Raw genomic sequence first — 24706 nt, 5'->3', positions numbered from 1 at the left:
GCAAATGCCTCCTGCAAACTGACATCAGGAAACTGGGGGCTGAGTTTTGTTTCCCATGGAAAAGGGACAGTGTTCATGTCCAGGTGCCTGCACCCCACCCAAAGGCCTGTGGCCCGGAGTGGCCTTCTGCCTGCTAAAATTCTGAATGGCGCACGATTTCTCCTAGACCAATGCAGCCACCACCAAGAACTCAGGCTGCCCTCGGAGTGCCAAATGCCACCTCCAACCTGACCTCAACATCCTGGGGATGAGGTTTTTTTGACATGGAAAAGGGCCAGCATTTGTGTCCAGGGGCCTGTGGCTGCGAGTGGGTGGCCGCCTCCTGAAATTCTGAAGGGCGCAGGATGTGTCCCAGACCCAACCTGCCACCACGTCCAACTCGGGCTGCCGTGACAGTGCCAAGTGCATCCTGCAAACTGACAATAGGAAGCTGGGCTGGTGAGTTTTGTTTATCATGGAAAAGGGCCAGTGTTCGTGTTCAGGGGTCTGTAGCCCCGAGTAGCCAGCTGCCTCCAAAAAGTCCGAATGGTGCAAGATGTCTCCATTTTATTCCCCCCTCTCTCCCTCCTCTCTCCACTGTCCCTCTTCCCCCGCTCGCGGCCTTTCCCTTCCGCTCCTTCTTTCCTCCATAGCCCGACCTCCCTCCCCACCCTTTCTCATTCCCTGCTCTCCCTCCTTTCTTCCCTTCCCCCCTCTCCTTCTTTCCCCCGCAGCCGCGGGGCTCGGGGCACCGGAGAATAAAGCCCAGGGGGCCGGAGCCCTGCGCCCCTCGGTCCTTGCAGGAATCCCCGCACGGGGCCAGAGGCTCTCGGCGGATCCCCCCGTGCCGGTCAAACACCGCCCGACGCTGCCGGACCTGCGGCTTTCCCAACATCGCGCTGAGTGGCCCCCGCTCTGTGACGTGCCGTGCTGTGCCGAGCCGTGCCGAGCCGTGCCGCCGCGTCCCCACCGTCTCTGCCACTCCCTCTTTCTGCCCCTCGCCTGTCACAGCGACGCTGGGGAGGAACTTCGACCCTTCTGGGGGCTGCCCCCCCCCTTTCTTGTTCTAGTAGAGTCCCTTTCAGGGGGGATGTACATGTGGAATGGGATTGAAGGAATTGCTGCGCTGCTGTCCAGGGCAGTTTGACTCATTCTGTACCTTCTTTGGGGGTGAGGAAAAGGGGGTGAAGACTCGGGGCTCTGATGTCATTTGGGGCACCCCAAGGTCCCTAGGAGGGGGAGCCACACTGCGGTGGAGGAGCAGGTGGGTGGTGAATGAGGGGGTGTCATGCTGGCTGAGTCCCCAGAGGGACCCAAAGCTGCCACAAAACTCACAGGGACGGGTGTGTGTAGAATACTAAAACCTGTCAAGTTTTTTGTTTTTATAGGTATTAGTAAAGAATAGGAATTTGTCTCTAAAGTAATTTGGAAAGAAACCCACAGCAGGCCCAGGTGTGAGCTGTGAGGATGAGAAGGGGGTGGCTCCTGCCGGGTGTAGTTTTAGGGAGAAGGTTTGCCTCAGCTCACTTTTTCATGGAGCTGCGGAAGGACAGGGGTTTATGGGGGGCTTCCAGGGATGTCTCATGGAAGGACGGTGGGAGTTTTTGACAGGGTCTGGGGGATCACCTGGATATGCACTTGGATACGTGGAGCATCTCTCAAAGGTGCTGTCGAGGGACAAACCTTTGTGCTGGGAAGCAGCCAAACAGTTGAGCCAGTGTGGATTTGTAGCAGGGACCTTTCTCCTTTCCCTTTCAAATTTCATCTTGCCAATCCCTCCTCAGTGCTCCCAGAAAAAAAAAAAAATGGGGGTTATGAGAACAAAAGAAATTCCAAGTGGGGGAAGCAACTCCTCTTCCATTATTGTCTGTGTTTGAGCTGGGGGAGATCCCCCTTCACTTGTGGTTTTAAGGACATTGATTGAAGGAAAACCTGCCTTTTCCAGGGTGTTAGGGATATCACAGGGGTGACAGGGAATCCCTGCGTTCTATTTTAAATGGAAGGGGAAAAATACTTGTTGTATTATCAGTTTGATTTGAGGGTAACCCCCCACCCCGCATTTTTGTCATCCTAAGTTTTAAATTGAGGGGGCAGCCCTGTTGTCCTTCCTTTTAACGGGTTTGGATTGAGATAAAAATCCCCCTTTCCCCATCATTTGTATTGCCAGCCGGGGGACTATGTACAAATCACGAACAGGACAGGACTGCTGAGGAACGCGTCTCAGGCTGTTTTGTTTTCTCCCATCACTCTCATTACATGGTTATGACAATGGGAAGATGCCAGCAGCTCGCATCCCCGGCAGCAGACAAAGAACTTAATGTTAGAATTTACTTTAAAGTTTTTTGACCAATCACATGAAGCAAAAGCATATTGACTCTAGTTCTATCAAACCACGTTAAACACATGTACCTTTGGTTAAAACAATGCTCGCTTATTTTGAATACAATATCTACTTGTAAGCCTTAAAACACAACGCACAGAGCTCCATTATTAAGCTTAGAACTTCATAATATCTTGCTAGATATACTTTTTCTGTAGCTTAGGGAGTTATTCTAGACAAGTGTTAATACACAGACCATTGTTCTATTTGTCCTTACTTTTCTGTTGTAGATGTCGGCGAACCCAATGGGAAGAATGATGATGTCTAACTCCATTTCAGAAGACTGAATGATTTCTTTATTATAATTATGTTATAATACATTAATATACTATATAAAAAGAGGATACAAATACTACGTGCTACTTTCTCTAACTATGATATCTAACAAACAACTCGAGACCCTGTTCTCCAGAGTCCAGACACAGGTGGATCCGATTGGCCATTAGGCCCAAACAATCCACCATGATCCAACCAAGCGCTCACTCTGGGTAAACAATTCTCCAAACACATTCCGCAAGACAAAAACAAGGAGCAGAAATAGAAGTTGTTTTCTCTTTCATTTCTCTCTGTGTACCTCAATAAAAAATCCTGAGAGAGAGAGAAATGTGCTTGCCACACTTTTCTACTTATATAATTTTTCTGCTGTCTTACTCTTATGTCTACTGCTTAGCTCTAATCACAGTTCTGCTGTTTGAGGCTTGCTTTTTGCAGTTTTCCCAAAAACCCTCTGATTTTAAATATTCCCACAATTCGAAGGATTTCATTTGAGGAAACCCCCTTCTTTTCTGCTATTTTAGGGGATGAAATTAAGGAGGAAAACACCTTTATTTACCCTTGTTGAAGTGAGGTGAGCACCCCCTGTGGCGTCAGTTTCGGGGGTTCAATTGAAGGAAGCTCCAGCTCTCGCAGGGTTTGAAGGGTTGAAATCGGGGTGTGCCGCTGCATTTGAGGGCGCTTCGTCTGCCCCTGGCCCGGCACTAAAGGTTCTGGCGCGGGAGCTGCTGGCATTGCCTGGGGAGCTGCTGAGCTGGAAGGGGAATTGGCGCGGCGGTGCTGCCGCGGGACTGCCAGAGCCGCGCCGGTGCGAGCCGTGCGGAGCCGAGGGGAGCTTTGCCGGGCCGGCGGGCGGGGGACGCGGCGCGGGCGCTGCGCTGGTCCCGGCCGCTCCGTCCTCTCCGTCCACGGGGCTCGGGCGCCGCCGGGGCCCCCTGGGCCCGGTACTGGCCCCGCCGGGCAGGGGGAGCGGGCGGGGGTCTCCCGGCGCGGCGCCGCCCCTGCCTGCCGGAGGAGCCGCTTTCCTGCCGGGAGCGCGGGTTTTAATTTTCGGAAATTCTTTTATGAAGTTTTTGAGGTTTTGAGGTGGTTCTTGGTTCAGGTGTTGATGATAAGGGGTGTTTTTAATAGAGTTTTGTTGTTGGATTTTTTTTTTTTTTTTTTTTGGTGGCGTATTTTGTTTTTAAAGGATATGTTTTTTAAGGTTCACAATGGTTTTTGTGGGTCGCAGCGTGAAGTAGAGGGTAGCTTTTTAATTTGTTCTGGTGGCTTTTATTAGCGTGAGTATGTTGTGCTTGTTTTGGTGGGTTTGAGGTAGTGACCTGTAGTTAATTAGTGAGGTTTTTTAAATATTGATAATTGCATTATTGTTTATTATGTTATAGGGGTTTTATTTATTTGGTTTGTTTGATTGTAGTGTATGTTTTATGGTAACGGATTATTTGGGAGATATTGTTTATGGTTACATTTTTCTTTTGGCTTTGTGTTTATTTCTGGGTGGTACTTTTGTTTTGATGGTTTGAGGCATTATGAGTTCATTGAGTTAGGAATAATTTTCTGTTGTTTTTATTTTTTTTGTTGTAGTTTCATGTATTTGATTGTTGTTTTTTATTAGTTTTATTTTTGGGAACACGGGTATTTATATGGTGGATTTTTTTAGGTAGGTTTTTTTTTATTTGGGTGGTGATTTTTTTATTTTCTTAATGGTTTAGATTTTTTTATACTGTTAATTAATTTTGTGGGTTTCTTTAGTTAGTTTTATAGAGTATTGGTTTCTCTTCATGACTTAGTGTAGAGGTAGAATTTTGGTTTTTTTTTTTTTAGTAACGCTCAGGGTCAGTTGTATGGTTTCGAGTTTAGTAAGTAAGTTGGATTGGTTTTTGTGATTTGCTGTGTGGGTTTCTATGGGGTTGGTTTTTATTTTTGTTTCATTTTTGTGATGTGATAAGAATTGTTAGTGAAAAGAGTGCAGTGTGGGGTTTTTTTGCTGGTAGTTGGTTGGCTGGTAGAGCCATTCTGATTTTTTTGGACGATATTGATGGGATTTGATGATGTTTGTTTTGTCATTTTATTTTTAAGAATTGGGTTTTAAATGCAAAATTATAACTATAATTAAAAAACCAAATATATAACTATAGAAATGGGAATATAAAACTTAAATTTTAAATATAAACAGAATATATATAAATAAAACATGTAACATAAATAGTATTGTATAGTACTGTAAGACATTATAATGTTTAATATAGAGTATTTGATATGTTCCTATAAATATGCATAAATATAGATTATAAATATAAACAAACCCTATATAAAATAGAAATATAGGCATGTATAATAAATATATGATGATATATATAAATATTAAAAAAATAAAAATAATAGAAATCTATTCAATACAAAAGACATATTATACCGTATACATCTTATTGTAACATGTCATATATATTATATATCTAAATATAGTACATCAATATATTGTAATATAATATATAAGCACTTGTAAATATCAAAACATAAATATAAAATATTTAAATATCGTTTAAAATAAACGGTTTTTCTTATCTTCTATTTCTTATATTTCTATTAATAGGCAGGGTTCTTTTTATAAAAATTATAAACAAATAAAAGAAAGTTAGAAATCTATGTGTATAAATATATAATAAATACATTAAGATATATATGAAAATTAAAATGTAAGTAAATATATGTATTAGTAGAATATATGAAATATAAATATAATTTATCTATCTTCTTACATTGTAATATATATTATATTTATAAATATAACACATCAATATAAAATATAAATGCAAATGTGAATATAATTATGAAAAAGTATATATAAAAATATTTAAATATAGTTTTAAAGAAAGGGCTTTTTTTGGTTTTTATTTGGCTAGAGGCAGAGTTTTTATTTTAAAAGTACGAATATACATATTTTTTTATATATTTCTAAACATAAAATATATAGTCAGTGTATAAAGATGTATATAGAAATATAAAATATAAATAAGTATAAGTAAAAGGAAGAGATAGAATATAAATAACACCATACATCAATATGTTAAATATAAATGTGAATATAAATATGAAAAATATATTTTTTTTAAAATTTAAACAGTTTAATATAAAGGGCTTTGTTTGGGTTTTATTTGGGTAGAGGCAGGGGTTTTATTTTAAACAATATAAGCCTTTTAGTAGTATAAATCTAAATATAGAAATATATAATCAGTATATTAATATATGTATAAAAATATAAAATATAATAAAAGTCATAGGAATAAATGTAATATAGAATAAAAATATAATTATACGTCAATATACATTAAAAATCAAAACGTGAATACATATATGAAAAATCGAAAAATAAAATATGTTTAAATATAGTCTAAGAAAAGGTTTTTTATTTTCTTTCTTATTGGGTTAGAGGCATGGTTTTTCGGGTGGTTTGGGTTTGGTGGTTTTTTTGGTTTTTTTTTTTTTTTTTTTTTTTTTTTTTTTTTTTTTTTTTTTTTTTTTTTTTTTTTTTTTTTTTTTTTGTGCGGGGTGCTTTGGGGTATTTATTTTTAGAGGATTTTTGGAAGGGGACCGCACCTGGTTTCCTTGCCTGCCTCCCCTGCCTGCAGCCCCGAGGCGGGCGGCAGCCCCGGCTGAGCTGGGCGGCAGTGCTGCCGCCTTGTGGACGAGAGCGGTCAATCTGCAGGATGCGCTTGGCGCTGTCAAGGCGCCACGAGTTCCACGTGCTGGCAGGTCGGGACTGGGACACGTCCTGCGACATTTGGATTTTCAGGAGGCGGCTGCCCACTTGTAGCCACAGGCCCCTGACTATGAATGCCGGCCTTTTTCCCTGTGAAACAAAACTCCCCACCCCAGGTTCTTGATGTCAGTTTGCAGGATGCACTTGGGACTGTCAAGGCACCATGAGTTCGAGGTGGTGGCAGGTCGGGTCTGGGACGCATCCTGCGCTGTTTGGATTTTTTTGGGGCAAACGCCCATTCAGGGCCACAGACAATATGAACAAGAATGCCGGCCCTTTTCCCTGTGAAACAATGCTCGCCACCTCAGTTTCCTCATGCCAGTTTGCAGGATGTGCTTGGGACTGTCAAGGCAGCCCAAGTTTGAGGTGCTGGCAGGTTGGGCCTGGGACACACCCTTTGCCGTTCGGAATTTCAGGAGGCGGCCACCAACTCAGGGCCACAGGCCCCTGAACACGAATACTGTCACTTTTCCCTGTGAAACAAAACTTGCCACCCCAGTATCCTGATGTCAGTTTGCAGGATGCACTTGGGACTGTCAAGGCACCATGAGTTCGAGGTGGTGGCAGGTCGGGTCTGGGACGCATCCTGCGCCATTCGGATTTTTTGGAGGCAACTTTCCAGTCAGGGCCATGTGACAGGCACATTCTTCTCTCTCTCAGGATTTTTTCATAGAGGAGGACAGAGGAAAGAAAGAGAGAACAATTTCTATTTCTGCTCCTTGTTTTTCTCATGTGGAATGTGTTTGGAGAATTGTTTACCTGGGGCGATTGCTTGATTGGATTCTGGTGAGGATTGTTTGAGCCTGATGGCCAATCCAATCCACCTTTGTCTGGACTGTCGCGAGAGGGTCACGAGTTGTGACTGAGTTAAATATGGTAGTTAGAAAAAGTAGGTATGTAATTTTAGTATCTCCTTTAAATAGTATATTAAGGTATTATAATATAGTTATAATAAATCATTCAGCCTTCTGAACTAGAGTCAGACATCATCATTTCTTCCCACCAGGTTCACCTGTATTTACAATAGGTATGAATTTGGTGAGTTCCTGGCTCTGACTCTTGGACCTGCGAAGGGGAAGGAGGAGGCCGGATTCTGTCCCTCTATCTGTGCAGCCTTGTACAGAGACAGGATTCCTGGGGCTGGGAGCTGGAATTGTGCTTTGTTGCTGCCTATGACTGAATCAAGTCCACCCCTGTAGTGACTCAGCCAAAATAGGGTAGGTGTATCTGGGGGAAGAAGTTTCTTTGGCAGCTACAGGTACCTAATGTGGCATTTGAAGAGCTTTGTCTTGTACCTCTTTGGATATTTTCCATGTACACTGCAGCTGCTGTTCTTCAAGTGTTGAAATACTGAAGCCATGAGCTCAGAAGATTTTGCTGAAAGCAAATGATTTATCTTGGACCTAATGTTGTAACAACCATCTGAGTTTAAAGAACAGCAACATCAATGGTTGTGAATAAAGCTTCATAATTTGAAGGCAGTGGTGGACTGTCTCCTTTTCTATACAAACATTTTAAATGGTCCTCGTGAGAAAAAAACATGAAATTGGAACTCGCTACTGCTTAGTTCTGAGAACGTGTTTTTATTTTCTGAGTTACATCTTGTGTGTAGGAGGGGAAAATGGGCTCTTGCCTCTAGGTCTGTCCAGCACTGTTACATGAGGCAAAGCAAAATAGGTCAGCAATGTGGAGCTGAGAGGGTGGCTGGTTGCTTTCCATCCAGTGCTGATGGATGACAGCTTGTACAGTCTTATGTAAACAAACATGACAATTAAAATCTCCTCATTGATCCACTTGAAAGAAATGCAGTGTAAGTTTTCTGAAGTTCAGCTTTTCTGAAATCTAAAACAAGTTTCCTTGCATGAATTCCTTTCCCAGATATGCTTCCGTGCTCTCTCTTTTGTAGGAAGAGAGGCTAAAACTGTAATTATGCAGCAGATAATTCTTACTTGCCTGAAAGGCTGGGTTAGTTCTTTTTACATCAAGGCTGATGTAATTTTTGCCTCCCACCTAAGCATATACTTGCTTAGGAGTCACAGGTCATAATAAGCAGCATTGTTTTAACTGTTTAACCAGTTGCACAGTTAGGAAGGGAGAAAATGGAGAGTTACATTGTGAATGTTGCCTAAAAATTGACATAATTTGGCTTTCAGTTGACCAGAAGAAAATGAGATCAGATGATGCTGTAAGAGATGAGTATCCTTCAGGGAGGATGGATTATTCCTTGTACTTGATAATACTTCACAGCTGAGAATTGAGAAGGCAAAGCAAAGCATGGCAAAACACATGCATGTACCACTTAAGCAGCTTGGGAGCAGGGCTGTGCCCAGGTCACAGAGTGTAACTGGTACATCTCTTACAGATAGTTTTCTGAGACTTAAAAGGTTTTTTCTCAGGTACTCAAGATAAATTTCAGTAAAAGTACCTGTTTCTAAGTGACTTGGCCATGTCCAGAATGAAACTCAGCATCTTAAAGTAGTTTCAACTTGCATCATCCCAGTGGACCTTGCATATAAGCAGTTCAACAACAACAACAAAAATTAAAAAATAGTGCATCAGGTGTGGGGGGAAGATGTGGGAAAAAAAGGAATTTGAAAACAGGAAACAAGGAAGTCAGTGGAAGGGATGCCAAGATCAGGGTAATGAGAGGTTTAAAAAACCAAGTCAGGTTTGGGTTTTTTGTCTCTGTATGTTATTTCGGGAGGGGGGGTATGGCTATTTGGAAGCTGAGTGTAGAACTAACTGGACTTGAATTTTGTGGTGGGAACAGAAAGTTGAAATTTTGAGAGAAATGCAAAGAATGAGAAGAATTCAGAGACGATGGCTTGTATCTGTATTTATCATGAAGAGAGAATAGAGGTGATAGTAGATGAGGCAAGGCAGAAGTGTTGATCTTTCTGAGTCAAAGGCTGTGAAGGCAAAAAAGGCTGGAAACAAGAGATGGTCACATCAGGGTGAAAGTGGAGGAAACTTTTAACAGAACTATTTTTATAGAATTTAACCAAAGCAGTTTCTATAGGAACTGCTTTTAACATGTTACAGAGAACAAGCAAATTTTTCTATGTGGTCTAAATTAGTGGATTTGATTTCTGGTTTTGCTACTGTGGCCAGGAACTGGGGGAACACATAAACCCCTCTTAGAATTTGAAAACTAAGAAGTCTCAGAGAATTGTCCTTACCAACCTGCAAAAATCCTCACCATGTGTCACTGTGGCATGACCTGGAGAAGAGAGGGAGATAACTATGGAGCACTGGCACAACTCAGGAAGTGGGCAGGTTGTTGAGGATGTTAATGGTGTCAGAAAGGGATCTCTGTTTCCTGTTATTGTGAAAGTGAACAAATATCAAGGCTGATATAAAGCTATATTTGCTCACCATGACAAAGTGACCTCATCAAGGAATGGGGCTTATTGCAAAAATGTTTCTGTTACCCACTAATCTGGTTTTAGAGTGGTCAAGAAAATCTTCACAGAAACAAAGCTGTACTCACTCTAAGAGAATTTAAAAGCCATTTGATTTCATTTAGGCTTTGAACAAATAGCTTGGCTCTAATGTATTAATCTTAGTATAGAGAAAGTTTTAATACTGGCCCAATGACAGATGCAATTAAGCTGGTTTTATCTCACAATGTTGAACTTACTTTGCTGAAGAAACTGAGGCCTTCTGAAACACAGAACAGCTATGGTCATTATCCTGAAATGCACTGTCTTCTTATAGCTCCTAATACATGAGAGAACATCAGTTACACATCAGAGATTTTTTGGTGCTTGGATACATTCAACATCATAATTTTCTTAAAACAGCACTCCCCTAAACAGTGTGTGTCATCAGCACAAGGGGGGCCCTATTCTTGGCCTTTAGTATTCTTGTTCCTGGAGCCAAGCTGACTTTATTCAGTGCCTGTAGCTTGTACTTTCTAAAAGTAGTTAAAATTAGGAATGGGTGATGCATGGAAAATAGGAAAAAGAAATTAAGTCCTCTTGCACTTTATTTGTATCCACAGATATGGGAACATTGCTACAGTATCATGTTTGTATAAAATCGAGCAATTGACCACACACTGAATTTGAACTATCTTTGAATATCTGTGTATGCTAAACTTTCTTGCTAAACATGGATATAGAGATTACACACATGGAGAGCATGACATTAAAGAGGTTGATATGTGTATTATGACTACTTAGTGCTACTTAAGTTTCTTCTGTTGGAACTTGATTTGTTTGCAAATGCAACTGATAGGTGTTAACTTGTGCACAACTGGAATGTAGACCTGCCTTGAAAATACAGTCTTTACAAGACACAAGAAAATTGTATAACACCTGACATGACCTGATTTTTTTTTCTTTTCTACTGCAAACTACCTTTTTTAAAGGTAGTTTGCAGTAGAAAAGCAACTGTTTTATATAGTTACAAAATTCAGCAATATCTAGTGAATTCTTTTGCTGATTTGGGATATGCATATGGATTAGATGGTGGTAGACAACTTTATGTGCCAGGTCTGCCTCATTCTTTGTGAATTGTAGCAGTTTATGTTACTTGCAGATTTAAGAGCCAGGGTAGATTGTACTCAACAAAATTGCTGGGCCTTTATGTCTCCCATCTCTTTGCTACTCCTCAGGGTTTAGGTAGATTGACTCCTCATGCATGAAGCAGTAAGGTAATTTTCAGCACTATACATGCATTTTAATCTTACTGACAATTTGCAACATGCTAATTTAGAGTGGAGCCTTTTTCCTGACTTCCATTTTCAGGGGCCCTCTAGGTCTATTAAACTGTGTTTATATCTGTATGGATGCAGCTACTTCATTAGCCTAAAACATTCAGAATTACAATGTGGAAGGCCAAGAATACAAGGTTTAATTGATAGCATTTCAGGAATTATATTTGGAGGGGGAGATAGAAGGGATGGAAGTTAAAAAGGAGTCTTTAAATGGGAATTTAAAGCTCCTGGAATAGATGCATTAAATGTACAGGCCAGATTACTGTTTTCTGCCCCAAGGAATGTTTCTCGAACAAACTACATAAATCAGGGTCATTGGTACTGGTGGTACTAACAATTGGTTATTTACAGCTGGAGTTTTTCTACTTGCAAAAGCACTTTCCTGACATTGGAGGCATTATCTGTTGTGATCTGAGGGAGGTCCAAGAAAATAAAACACAATCAAGTAAAACCAAAACTGATACAGTGTATGTCTCTAGAGCCTTACTTCAGACGGTCAGAACATAGTACTAGTTAAATCTGGGACAAAGGTGCTGCCTTTATTTACTGGTTGGCAATTTTCTTGTAGGGAAGAAAACCAAAAGCTCAAGAATCTGACAGACTGCAGTCACTTTTGGATGCAAGCAACATCTTCCAGTATTTTTCATGGAGAAAAACCTAAAACCCAAACCCAACAAAAAGCTAAACAAACCACAAAAATCCCTCGAGAAAACACCAACACAAAACCTAAATATTAAGCATTTCTGTAGCTTGCCACTATTGAAAGAACCACGTGGTGGTGGTATGGAAGAGTCTTGGTGCTTATGCTCAAAGCTATTCTTATACCCTCAGACTTTAACTAGATTTTCATATTGACTTGATGGGTTTTGAGGAAAACTTTGTTTTGGGTGAAGAACATTGGAAACCCTTCAAAAGTGCTTTTTGTGTTACGAGAATATGAGGCTTTGGCTTTCTGCTGTCATTGTACTCCATTAAGTTGACTTTTGCATCCAGAGGAAATATCTTAATAACTCTGCCAAGTGTTACCTGGAGGAGAAGCCGTGGTCAGGTTGCAGGATGGGCACGAAGCCACCGGGTGGCAGAGGAGACTGAACTATCCGGCAGCTCAGAGAGCGGCAGTGCCTGGGTTTGTGCTCCCGGCTGGGAAAGAGACCAAATGTAAGCGAACCTGAGCTTCTTGCTGGTATCTTCTAGTGGATTTTTCAGGAACTGGAAAAGCAGAGAGAAGGGAAGAGTCCAGTAGATCTAGTAACAGACCGAAGTATTCTGCTGGCCAGCTTAAATTGCTACACAAGTGTTGCATTGAGAAAGCAGTGCATAATTTAATGCACAGTTATAGGGTTTACCTGGAATAACATCCGTGTCCAAAAGCAGCATGTGCTTTCAGTCTTTGTCCTGTTCTTCCTCTCTGCTTCTTATCCTAAATTTAAACTATTGACTACTTTAAAGAAGGTGAAATGAAAAAATGAAAATTTTCTCTTCTCTGATGTACTGAAAACAGAAGTACTGGTATTTTTTTTCAACTATTCCCATCTTCCTGTGTGTGAGGGGGCCTCATACTCTGAACTCTGCTGCCTCTCCCCTCATTGTCTCTGGCAAAGTAATATTTGCACTTCAGGATTACAGCTTTAAAAGAAAGTGGGAAAAAAAATTTCCAAGGTGCAGTAGCATTTCCTCTGATGGAACAGTTCTGCATTCACTTCATGCTTATTTTGCTAGATTGATTTTAATTACTTTTTTTGCTTGATTTATAGCGAGAGATATTTGTGCTGCAACTCATTACTTGAGGTCTCTCCATCTGTCTAGAGCCTGCAAATTACCACTGCCCATCATGAAGCCTGGAGCTGAATAAGAGACCTAGATGATCTGGGTGAGGGACACATTAGAGAAGCAATGTTGTCCATTCTGCTCTCTCTCTGTGCCTTGGGGTGGGCTGGAGCACCTGGCATATAACTTGAGAAACATTGAAGCTGCCCCATTAACTTACAGTGAACCCATTCAGCATTCTCTCTGTGAAAATTTAGCTGTTAATATGAAAAAAAAAAACATGGCAGTGGCTGGTAAAGCGAGCAGCAGACAGCTTGTTAATATGTCATTAGTAAAGTCCAGTTATTTCTTAACATCAATGAATAATCTAGTTTCTCATTCCATTGAAAGTGTTAATTAGCTAAAACTGCGGTATGGGCACTATGTGACTGGTTAACAACAGTTGCCTGGAGACCCGAGGCTTTGCAAGTTTAGCAGGAATAATAATATATATTATATGCCAAATATAATAATACATTTATATAAATTATTATATAATCATTTATATTTATACTAGTATTTATATTTGTGTTTATATTTATTTTAATAATATATTTATATTATTATATAATAATATATTTATTATAAACAAAACCTGCCAAATATAATAATAAGACCACACAGATGCCTAGATGATAGCATACAGAAATCAAATACCATGGGAAACATGGGCAGCACAAGTCACTGAAAGAAGAGGGTGCTAGAAAATAATTGTTTGCTTTGCATTTTGAAGTTATTTCTGATGTCAACTATTTTTCAAAAGCCAGCGAGGGGCAGTGCTGGTGAGCCAATATTTTCCTTTGCAGGTAGAGCCTGGGACATGCATCCGTTCCTCTTGCTCTGGAAATGCAAATGGAATTTATGGCTGAACTGTTCTCTGATTCATAAAAAGCAGAAAAATAATTCATCTACGACCTGATGCTCTGATTCCCATGTGATTCTTTTAATCTTTTAGAGTAAAATTTATCTGATAGGTGCTAACCCTTCTTCTCTCCAAGCTGCAAATTAAAATAATTAGCAAACAAAGCCTGTTGTAGATTTTCCATTGAAGCTGCAAAAATACAAACAGAGAAGCAGCAAGGCACTTTTTCTTGTTTAAACATTATAAATGTCATTGATCATTTCACAGAATTAATCTTGCAAGATTAATTGCAAGAGCAGAAATGGTGTGAAAAGGGTAAGCTGTGAAAAAAAAAACAGGGTGAATGTAATGCAAGTACTCTGGTTGTCAGCGATTCAAGCAAACAAGACACTTAGTGGTAGGTTGGCTGAAGAATATTTCTATAATAGAGAGAAATGAAGTGTGTAGCGTAGCAAATGCAATCTGAAGAGCCATTTCCTGGCAACAATTTTTGTTTGTGTCATAGCCCACCATTAAAGAAAGCGTGGCTTTATGTTCCTGTGTTTTTGTGCTGAGACTTTCCATTCTTTGCTGTGAGCTACAGTGATGTGGGGTGTCCTGTGTGGAAATGAAGCTTTCTAGGAAGCGTAGATGCTAAAGAAAGCAAGGGGCTGCTTCTTTGCATATGCAGAGTTTGGCTTGAAATAGCAGCCCAGAAAGCAAATTGTGAAAGTTCCTCAGTCATTATTTAAGTTCAAATTTGTTTGGGAGAACAACTAGGTGACTGATTTTTTCCATTAGGAGTTTAGAGGTATGTCCTTGGTATTTAGTGTTTGACCAAAACCTGACAGGTTGTTTAAAGAGACAGGTTGTTTAAAGTTTCACAGCAATTTCTTTTGCTTGCTTTACTGCATTATGGGCATACCTACCACTGTCTTTAATTTTCTGTAATTTTTAACTTATTCTCTTTTGGTGTCTCTTGTTCTTGGTTGGATTTAAAGGTTCTGCTGCTCAGTCATGCTGAGCTCCTGCATTATATTACAAGGAGCAGACGCTGCAAAACCAGGAGCTGGGTACGTGCTGAAGTGCCTTAAATGAGTTTGTGCTGCATTCTCTCCACGTGGGTTGGAGCAGTCTGTAGGAAACAGTCCAAGGGAACAGTGTGTGCTGACCCCTTGTGCTCTTACACCCCTCTTTTGAATCCTCCTATGTGGTGCTATAGGGACAAGTCTGTCTATGAAGGCTCATGACAGGCTCATGCATGGACCCACAAGCCAGGATAAATGGCAAGGTTCAAAATGTAAATCAATCATCACCAGGCCTAAAAATAAGGCTTCTTTCAAGATAGTGCTTTTTACCATTTCCCTCAGAGCCAACAGTGCTAACTAATTAAGCTTTGAAAAACTGAGCATGGAAGGAATAGAATATCGGTGCTTTCTCCATGAATAAAACATGGTTTTACGCAACAACTGGTTTTATGCCTAATCTGGGGTTGAACTTGTTTTTACAAGTCATACTATTGCAAACGTAGCAAGCACTAAAATTTGGGCACAATTTCTGTATAACCACATAAATAATCTAATTAGTAGTCCAGATTTTTCCCATTTTCTAATGGCATTAAAGGCAGCTATGAAACACAACTATATTTCTTATTACATTTGTACTTGATGTTAAATGAGTCATGAAGTGAGGCAGTGGATAAAGAAGTTTGAGAGAAGGAGTGAAAACTAGTGTTGTCATTAGCTTCATTGAATGAGTCATAAACCCCTCCTCCTCCATGAAGCCGACTCCAGCTTTACAGCCGGAAACTTTCATTGGAAATAAAGTTGTAAAAAACAATCCTACCACACCGAGTTACAGTCCAAATATTGCTGTGGGTTTAAACATCTCAAAATCACCCTTGTCTGAGTTGCAGCATAAACAATCTGTGCTCCAGCAATGGTTTTCCACACTTATCTCTGCTGATCAAATGTGCAGGATTTTGAATCTACCTGACTTCTTGTTCAAGGGTGTTTTGTGTGATTTTTGGTTAGAATTATTACTATTTGATGGGAAATACTGTGAAAAAAAATGTTGCTATTATAAGAAAAGCAAAAGCCAAAATGCTCCTCAAATGAAGTGTCTTATCGTCCCTTAAGTATTGCTTCAGAAACAGGCTACATTCTTTTTTCTGCAGTGTTCTAGAGGCCAAAACACATCAAGGACAATACATTTGTGGAGGCTAAGAGTTGAAATGATAAGCCTGGCCATGAGGAAAAAGAAGTGACGTTATTTACGATTGTTACAGGTCAAATTGTCACAGTTTGGTGAGGGCAAAAGAAACAATATTCAGGAAAGTTTTTTATTAAATGCTCAAGATGCTAGTTTCTCTTGACAGGGAAGTTCCCTTTTTTAATTTTGCTTCAGGCATCTCAGTGGCATCTGGTTTGATCTCGCAGGAAGATTTTTCAGTTCAGCCTCCAATCCTATTGCTCATTCTGCCATCAGTTCTCCTGAGACTGTTTTCCTCAACTCATAGTCCTCTCTTCTTTCCTGCATACCTGCTGAATACCAGTGTACTGAACTATGCAGCAAGAATGGCTCTGCTTTGGGGCATTGCTGCTGCTGTGGCAGTGGAATGACATTCCTGTCGCTTGGTCCCAGCTCACCCTTAGTTCCAGAGAGAAATGCAAGAAGAAATCTGCTTTTGTGTTCCTGGCTTTTAGCCTAGAAAAAGTGATGCCCATCCTTGAATTTCATAAAGGAAAACTGCACTGTTCCACTTGCACTGCCAGCTCTGAGATACGTGCTCCCCTTTCTTCCTCACTCTATGGTACAGCTATTATTAAAGAGATGCAAGGTCATTCTTCAAAAAAAACCTTCCTACTTGATGGAGTGTTGACAGTAGGGTGGTCCTGTTAAGGGGTACATATTTCCTGACATACACAGATGTTCTCTGAAACTCTCATGTAGATTGAGATCTTCTCCCTGGCCAAGATTTTTCTTGTGACCTAACAGCTTAATTTAGATGCTAAAACAAGCAACCTAATTTCTAGAAATCTAATTTCCCTTGGGCATGGTTTGAAGCCATCTCCTCTTTAGATGGTAAATAGAACCATGAATGAAGTGCTAATGATTAACATTTACCTTGGCAACAAACAAACAGCTCATTTTGGGGAAAAAAAAAACCAACAAAAAAAAAAAAAAAACCCTGACTTTTCCTTGATAAGAGTGTATTTGGTTGGAAGGTTTTGGAAAGGAAGTAAAAGTATGAGATGCAGCCCTTATTTTATAAATTTCATCTTACAAGACAGATTTTCTTCATACTTACAAAGCCTGATATGGCACATTGATATGGCACATAAATGTAGTCTGCATATGCATGTATGAGTAATATCAGTAACCCATTAACTGCTGCTGCCACAATGAAAGCTGAGTTGGTCATGGCTTTGTGCAGCCAAGTGGAATTTGGGGGATGTGATAGCAGAATTATACATTAATGGGAAATGGAGGTGCAAATATAGTCTGGATTATGAAAGTGAGGTGGTTCCAGAATACACTGGTGCTTCATTTTATGCTTGAACAAAACTCACATTTGTCTGGATGTCGCTTAGATTTGTATGGTATCACATGAGAAAGGAAATATAGAAATTTATGACAAGTCTTTGCAAGGAGCAGGAAGTGATGATGAAGAACCAGGGAAGAGAAAACCATTCAGAATTATTTGCTAATGATTTTTATAAGAAATGCATTTCTATAGGAGAAATACTGCAAGAAGTGCAAAAATTAAATCTGTTAGTGACAAAGTTAAATGGAAAAGATACAATTACAGAAAAGTATGGAAAAGTCATGGAATGGGCCTTGGATTGCTCTGAAGCCTTGAATCTCTGCCTAGTCAAGGGCCAAGAACCTAGCAATATATTGTAGAAGCTCCTCCTTGTGGCAAATATTCTAATTTTTTCAAAACTGGCCATAGCTAAAGAAGAGCAAAAACAATTTTAATGAAAAAGAGATAAAGCTGGTCCTCTACTAAACACAAATAGCAACCAGTTCAAGTCATGGGTATGGAGGGCATTGGAGACCATAACCAAGTTCCACATGTGCTGTGAGTGGCTTGCTTTTAGAAATCCCGGACCTAAAGTGCAGCAAAATTAGTTAAATCCAGAGAGGGCTAAAATGTAAATATTTTACAGGTTGAGAGAGGAAGCTGGCAACTGTATATTGGCACAAACCTTTGAAGGGGTGATGGACAGTGTGTTTCAAACAGAGTCACTAACAGTGGCAGGTGGGACACCTTAGACTCTTGTTTCTTTCCTCCTAAGAAGGTTTTCACTGAAACATATTGATCTAAGTACCTGGGTGTGGCTTACAGGTGTGGTGGACTCTGGATGTTTAAAGTTTGAATTTTTTTGAGAAGGTCAGCTCTCTTTTCAGCATGGCCAAAGAGTAATTATGTAAATGATCTTTCTAAATATTTTCTTAAAGTCGTCTTTTGGTAGAATATTTTAAATAGCATAAAATATTGCATGACTTAGTATGCAACAATGAACAGCTTTTCAAAAATCTGCTCATTTTTAAAGCTGATGTCTCTAAAACCAGCAAAGTTTCACCTTTGGCACATGTGGAGGTTCTGCAAAATCAGAATATAAAACATTTAAAGATTTCCAGGTATATCCTTGCAAGCTGATGAGCAACAATCCACTTAGAGGTGATGGTTTTCCATCAGAAAGCAATAGAGCAGAAATACAGAATGGGTAAATGTTTGCAGGAGGACAGGAGGAAAGTAAACATGTTTGTGATGACTGCTTGTCATGAGTTGGCTGATGAGGGCAGCCAGCAGATGTCATAGAATATATTATTTTTGTTCTTTCTGCAGTCTATTTACGTATCTTAGCTAAGTGCATTAGAGCCTTAACTCAGATGCAGTAACTCTGCCTTGCATTGATTCATGCTGGAAAAACAGACCTTTTCCAGTGAACTAGAATGAACAGATGCAGTTTCAAATAGCTAGCAGGTGTTAGAAACAAGTGAGCAGGAATCACTTTGAGGGGCCTGTCTGGGGGAGCCAGGTCTCCCAGGAATTAGGAGAAAGGGAAGGAACTGAGGAGGATTTTCCTGAAGAAGTGACAAACAATGCCATACTGACTTTTTTTTAGCTTAGGTGAACAAGGTCCTAATGAATTCCAGAAATCTCTTCTCTTACACTTCCCTTTGGGTTTTTTTGGTTTATGTTTTTGCTTGTTTGTTTTGCAGCCAAGGTGAGACTGCTAGCTTGGATATGTATTTAGGGCATAAGAATAGTCAGTAATAAGTCTCCAGAAGTTATCTGATATCTAAGAACAAAGTAGGTTTTCTATTACCTTTTTGCAGAAGTAGAATGAGAGAAGATTAATGAAAAAAGGGCCATGTGAAAATGACAACAGAAAGAAAAATGCAATTAGTAAAACTTTTTTTTTTTTTTTCCCCAGCTCTAGAAGAGCTGGTTCTTCCTGCCCAGCAGTGTCACAGGAGTTTTTAGCAATCTCTGGATTGCTGCTGGATTAAAAACTGAAAATTACTGTTGTGGGCAAGGTGCTTGAAATGATGCAGATTACCTGGTTCATTATTTTTTATAAGGTATTACATGTGGACCATTAAGAAACTCTCAACTTTATAGAAATCTATTTCAGTCTGCTTGTGAGACCATGCTGTATTGTTGTTTTGCTCTGTTTCTTTGAGAAAACATGTTACAGAGAATGTTATTCTTCTTGAAGAAAAAGAAAAGCCCAAAATCATAGACCAGCAACATTAATTAGGCAAATTTGACTGTGTAAGGTGGGAGTACAGAATGGACTTAAAAGAAAGTACTTTGATTTTTGTTGCTACATACTGATAGAAAAAGGCATAGTCATTCACCATGGGAGCTCAGGCTCCTGAAAGGTGAAGATGGTAAAACATGGGAGTTTTAACTCCTCACTGATTGCAACAGGAATCACTGAACTTGTGAGGCTGGAAGGCAGCTCAGGACACCATTTAGTCCAACCCCCTCCTTCCAAGCAAGGTTACTTGAGTAGAGGTTTTCATGGCAGTGTCCGGTTGGCCACTGTCTCTCTCCAAGGATGGATATTGCACAGCTCCACTGGGCAACCTGTTCTAGATTTCTGTCATCCCTGAACCTTTTTTTTTTTTTTTTTTTTTTTTTTACCATTTCCTGTTTAATATAGAATTTACTGGACTTCAGTTTATGGACATCTTGTCCTTTCACTGGGCACCTCTAAGAAGTGTCTGGCTCCCTCCTTATTGACCATGTTCTGTCCTGCCCTGCTTTTATATCCTCACTGATACCCCTAAGCCTCCTTTTCTCCAGCTTTTCCCATTCTCTCCTTACTTGTCTGATGCTCCAAGCCCCACTCATTTGTAGCTATCTACTGGCCTCACTCCAGATACCTGTGTCTCTCAAAACTAGACCTGGCAGTGAAGATGTGAGTGAACACTCTTCTAAATGGCAGCACGGTATTGAGTAGAGGTTGGCTATTGTAAGCAGAGAGGGAAAGAGAGACTAAGGATCAGTATGATGCTCACCATCAGTTAAAACACAGTCAGTAGAAACAGAGTAGAAAAATACCTCATGGCAGCCTTACTTTATTTTTGAAATAGAAATGCTAAGTCTGTGTGGCATTAGTATTAACCAAGTTATAACAAGCAGCCCAGATCAGCTCCGTGAAGCAGCCTCTGGGCTGACTGACAGGAGCTCACAGCCAATCCTCTCCTAGGATGCAGGCAACTTATGGGTTCAGAGTCTGGGGGTACAGAGATAGCCCAATGAGCTGTCTCAACCCAGGAGTTTGGAATGGGCTATAAAAGGTGCCAAAGACAATAAATGGGGCTGTTTGTCTGAAGAAACACGTGTGAGTCTGAATGTTGTTCATATGGAAAATGAATGAGAGTGCTGTCATCAATGTCTTGCTTCAGTTATAACTTGTCTTTTCTCAACAAAATACATACATGCAAGTGAGCGATGAAGTGTGTTTTTGAAATGCACAGATGCTGTGAAACTGGGGGAAAAATTAATTTTGTTTACATAAGATTGCTCTGTCTACAACAGATCTGAGTAATGCTAATGACTCCTTTTGTCCTCACAAAGCTTGCTATTTTCTTGCTTACAATTATTCAAATATGAAACTTTCCTGAAACACAATTTATGAAATGATCAGGCTGAAAAAATTTATCAAAATTAAGCCAAGTAAATGTTCCTTGCCCTATGCCAAAGAAAAGCTACTTAGACACTATTCATTTTTCATATTTATATGCCATATATGTTCATAGAAAAAAATCACAGTCTACCTATTCTTGTTCATGTAATTTAAAAACTATTATTATATATTTCTGATGGCAGGTTTACTAATGGTAGGATATGAGGACAATGCTGGGGAAAGATCTGTCAGCTGATGTTGGTGATAATTCACAGTTGTTTCCCTGCTGACAAAACAATTTGTGTAACTGATGTCCCTGGTACCTATAGGGCTGAAAAAAAAAAATCAAGACCCACACATATACCAACTCCCTAAAAAACACATATACACTTACTCACACATGCACTCTCCTCCACTCTCACTCCCCCCCCAAAAAAACCCACAAAACCCAAAACTGGCAAAGGAAAAAACCTGGCAAATAAAATAACTCACACAGTTGACCAGATGAAAATTTTTCTTCAGCTACAAAGATGTTTTGTGTGCTCAGTATCCCAAATATCTTCAAAAGAGTGAAATCTTTCCCTATAGGAAATAAAAGATCAAGAGCATTGGTTTAATATAGAATAACAGAAGCAGTCTTTAACCTTGTGTTGGGACTAAAGTAGCTTTTAAGGATTTTGGATGTCAGGAAACTGTAGCAGTTCTTGCCTTCAATCTTTCCCCATTTCAGTCTCACACTGAGGAGATTAGGCTGAAACACTGGGCACTGAGGACAAAAGTTTCTAACATAGTTTTCACATTGTCCTAGAATGACTGGCTTCCTGAGCTAGTAGACAGGGATGGGGAGCAGAATAACTCCCCTGTTATCCCTTCGTCCAGGAGGAATCAGTTAGTGACCTGCTGAGCTACTTAGACGCTGACATGTCTATGGGACCAGAGGGGATCCATCCTATGGTGTTGAAGGAGCTGGTGGAAGAGCTTCACAAGCCACTTTCCTTCATTTATCATGAGTCCTGGCTAGCTGGGGAGGTTCCAGATGACTGGAGAGGCCAATGTGACCCATCCCAAAGAACTGCTGAAAGGAGGATCTGGGAAGCTCCAGACCTGTCAGCCTGATCTAGTGCTCAGCAAGGTGATGGAATAGATCATGTTGAGTGTGGTCACACAGCACCTACAAGAACAGATGAGGGATCAGACCCAGCCAGCATGGATTTGGGAGGAGCAGGTCCTGCCTGACCAACCTGATCTCCTTCTATGACCAGGTGACCTCCTGGTGGATGAAGGGAACACTGTGGATGTTGTCTACCTGAACTTCACCAAAGTCTTTGACACCATCTCCCATGGCACAATCCTGGAAAAAGTGGCAGCTCACAGCTTGGACAGGTGCAAACTCTCGGTTTAAGAACTGGCTGGATGGCCACGCCCAGAGAGTGGTAGTGAATGGTGTTGCATCCAGTTGGTGGCCTGTCACCAGTGGTGTCCCCCAGAAGTCTGTGCTGGGCTCAGTCCTGTTTAATATCCTTATTGATGATCTGGGTGAGGGGATTGAGTGTACCAGATGACACCAAGTTGGGCGCCATTGTTGATCTGCTGGAGGCTAGGAGGGCTCTGCAGAGGAACCTGGACAGGCTGGCTAGATGGGCTGAATCCAATAGGTGCTGGGTCCTGCACTTTGGCCATCACAGTCCCCTACAGCTCTACAAGTTGGGGATAGAATGGCTGGACAGCAGCCAGGCAGAATGGAACCTGTGGGTACAGATTGACGGCAGAACGAACATTAGCTAGCAGTGTCCTCATGTGGTCAAAAGAGCCAGTGGCATCCTGGCCTGTATCAGGGACAGTGTGGCCAGCAGGACCAGGGAAGTCATTCTTCTCCTGTACTCAGCACTGGTGAGGCCACACCTTGAGTACTGTGCCCAGTTCTGGACACCCCAATTTGGGAAGGATGTTGAGATGCTGCAGCCTGTCCAGAGAAAGGGCAAGAAGGCTGGTGAAGGCTCTAGAACACAAGGGTCTAGAACATGAAGGGAGCTCATGTTCCTGTGAGGAGCAGCTAAGGGAGCCGGCATTGTTTAGCCTGGAGAAAAGGAGGCTCATGTACCCTCACTAGAACTACATCACTCTCTACAGCTGCCTGAAAGGAGGGTGTAGCCAGGTGGGGGTCAGTCTTTTCTCCCAGGCAACCAGCAACAGGACAAGAAGACACAGTCTTGGTCTGTGCCAGGTGTGATTTAGGACATAAGGAAGACGTTCTTCACAGGAAGAGTGACTGGTCATTGGAATGGGTTGCTCAGGGAGGTGGTGGAGTCACCATGCCTAGAGGTGTTTAGGAAAAGACTGGATGTGGTACTTAGTGCCATGATCTACTTGACAAGGTGGTGTTAGGTTATGGGTTGGACTTGATGATCTCAAAGCTTTTTTCCAACCTAGTTGATTCTGTGATTCTGGGATTTGAGATGAGTATTTTGACGCATTGTGAAGCAAAAGGGCCTTGCTGTGAACAAAATGGAAGGGTCAGGAAACTGGAGAGTAAATATTTTCAATTAAATTCACTTAGTCTTACATTTGCCTTCATACTAGAACATGGACAGTTGATAGTGCTTTTTGTGGTCTTGCGGAGATTCTCTAGCATGCCATGTCCTACCATGAAGTTGAGGTACAAATCCTAATTTTTCATAAGGTTTTGGGGGGTAGCTTGGGAGATCTCAGACTAAACAAAGGCATTGAAATTCTGAAGCATAATTACCATGTAGCAGAAATTTTCATTGTCTGTTTTCTGTAAATGAAAATGACTATAAATTGCCAGTATTGTGCCCTTAAAGAATAGATGAGCTGCAATTTCATTTTTTCTTAAAGACCAGGGAAATGCTGGGCATTTCTCTGATGTACATTCATGATGCTTCTTACAGTAAAAAAGCTAATTATCCTCAAAAGCTGTACAGATGCTTCTTAAATGGGAGTTCTGGTATGTTTGAAGAGCAGTTTTTCAGCATTCTGAAGATGTGAAGAACTGTAAAAATATCAGTGTTATAGCCTGTAGTTTTTGACACACTAAACCTAAGAGTGTTTGCCTTGCTAAAATTTCATTACGTGATCTGCATAAGTTAGGAAGTCCAAGAGTAACCCATCCATTTATTTCAGCCAAAATGCCACCTTGGTGCTTTGTTTAGCACTCTGAATATGCTGTGGTCAGACAAAGGATTGGATTGATGCTCCTGGGGAGTTTGAGTGACAAAGTAAACTGGTAATGTTTCTCAAGAGCAAGTATTTACAGAGTTAATCTTATAACACTGTAATTACAGATTCAGTCCTATTTTGGCTTTTTGAAGCCATTAATAATGTATAGCTCTGCCTGGGGGAAAAAACCCAATTCAGTGTTGCTGCTTTAGTCTTCTTTCAATGCTTTAAAATTCTTTCTCTGATTATATTTTTACTTTCAAAAAAGTTGTCTCCTCCTTGAAGATTTTATCTTGTGCTTTCTTTTTTCACTGGGACTTCACTGAGACAAATGAGCACAAGGCAAAGATATCTTTTGGATGTTATAAAATTATCCTTTGGGGAGATGAGTCTAAATCCAGAACGCTGGAATTCTGTAGATGTAGATTTTCTCACACGAGCTTCAAGGTAGGCTGAAATTCAAAGGTTTATTGAGAGTGCTTTGTTCTTGCCTTATTGAATTTTTGGCAACTTGTGAGCTTTTAACAAGAGCTGAAAGGCCTTGTCTTTACTACTTTGAGTTATGCCATCCCTGGTAAAACTGCTTTTAAGTTTAACTTTGAGCAGTCATTCTGAAAAA

This window comes from Vidua chalybeata, chromosome 3 (assembly GCF_026979565.1).
Source record: "Vidua chalybeata isolate OUT-0048 chromosome 3, bVidCha1 merged haplotype, whole genome shotgun sequence".
In the NCBI taxonomy this organism is placed as follows: domain Eukaryota; kingdom Metazoa; phylum Chordata; class Aves; order Passeriformes; family Viduidae; genus Vidua; species Vidua chalybeata.
The sequence above is the reverse complement of the archived record's forward strand: the minus strand, read 5'-3'. Positions refer to the sequence as shown.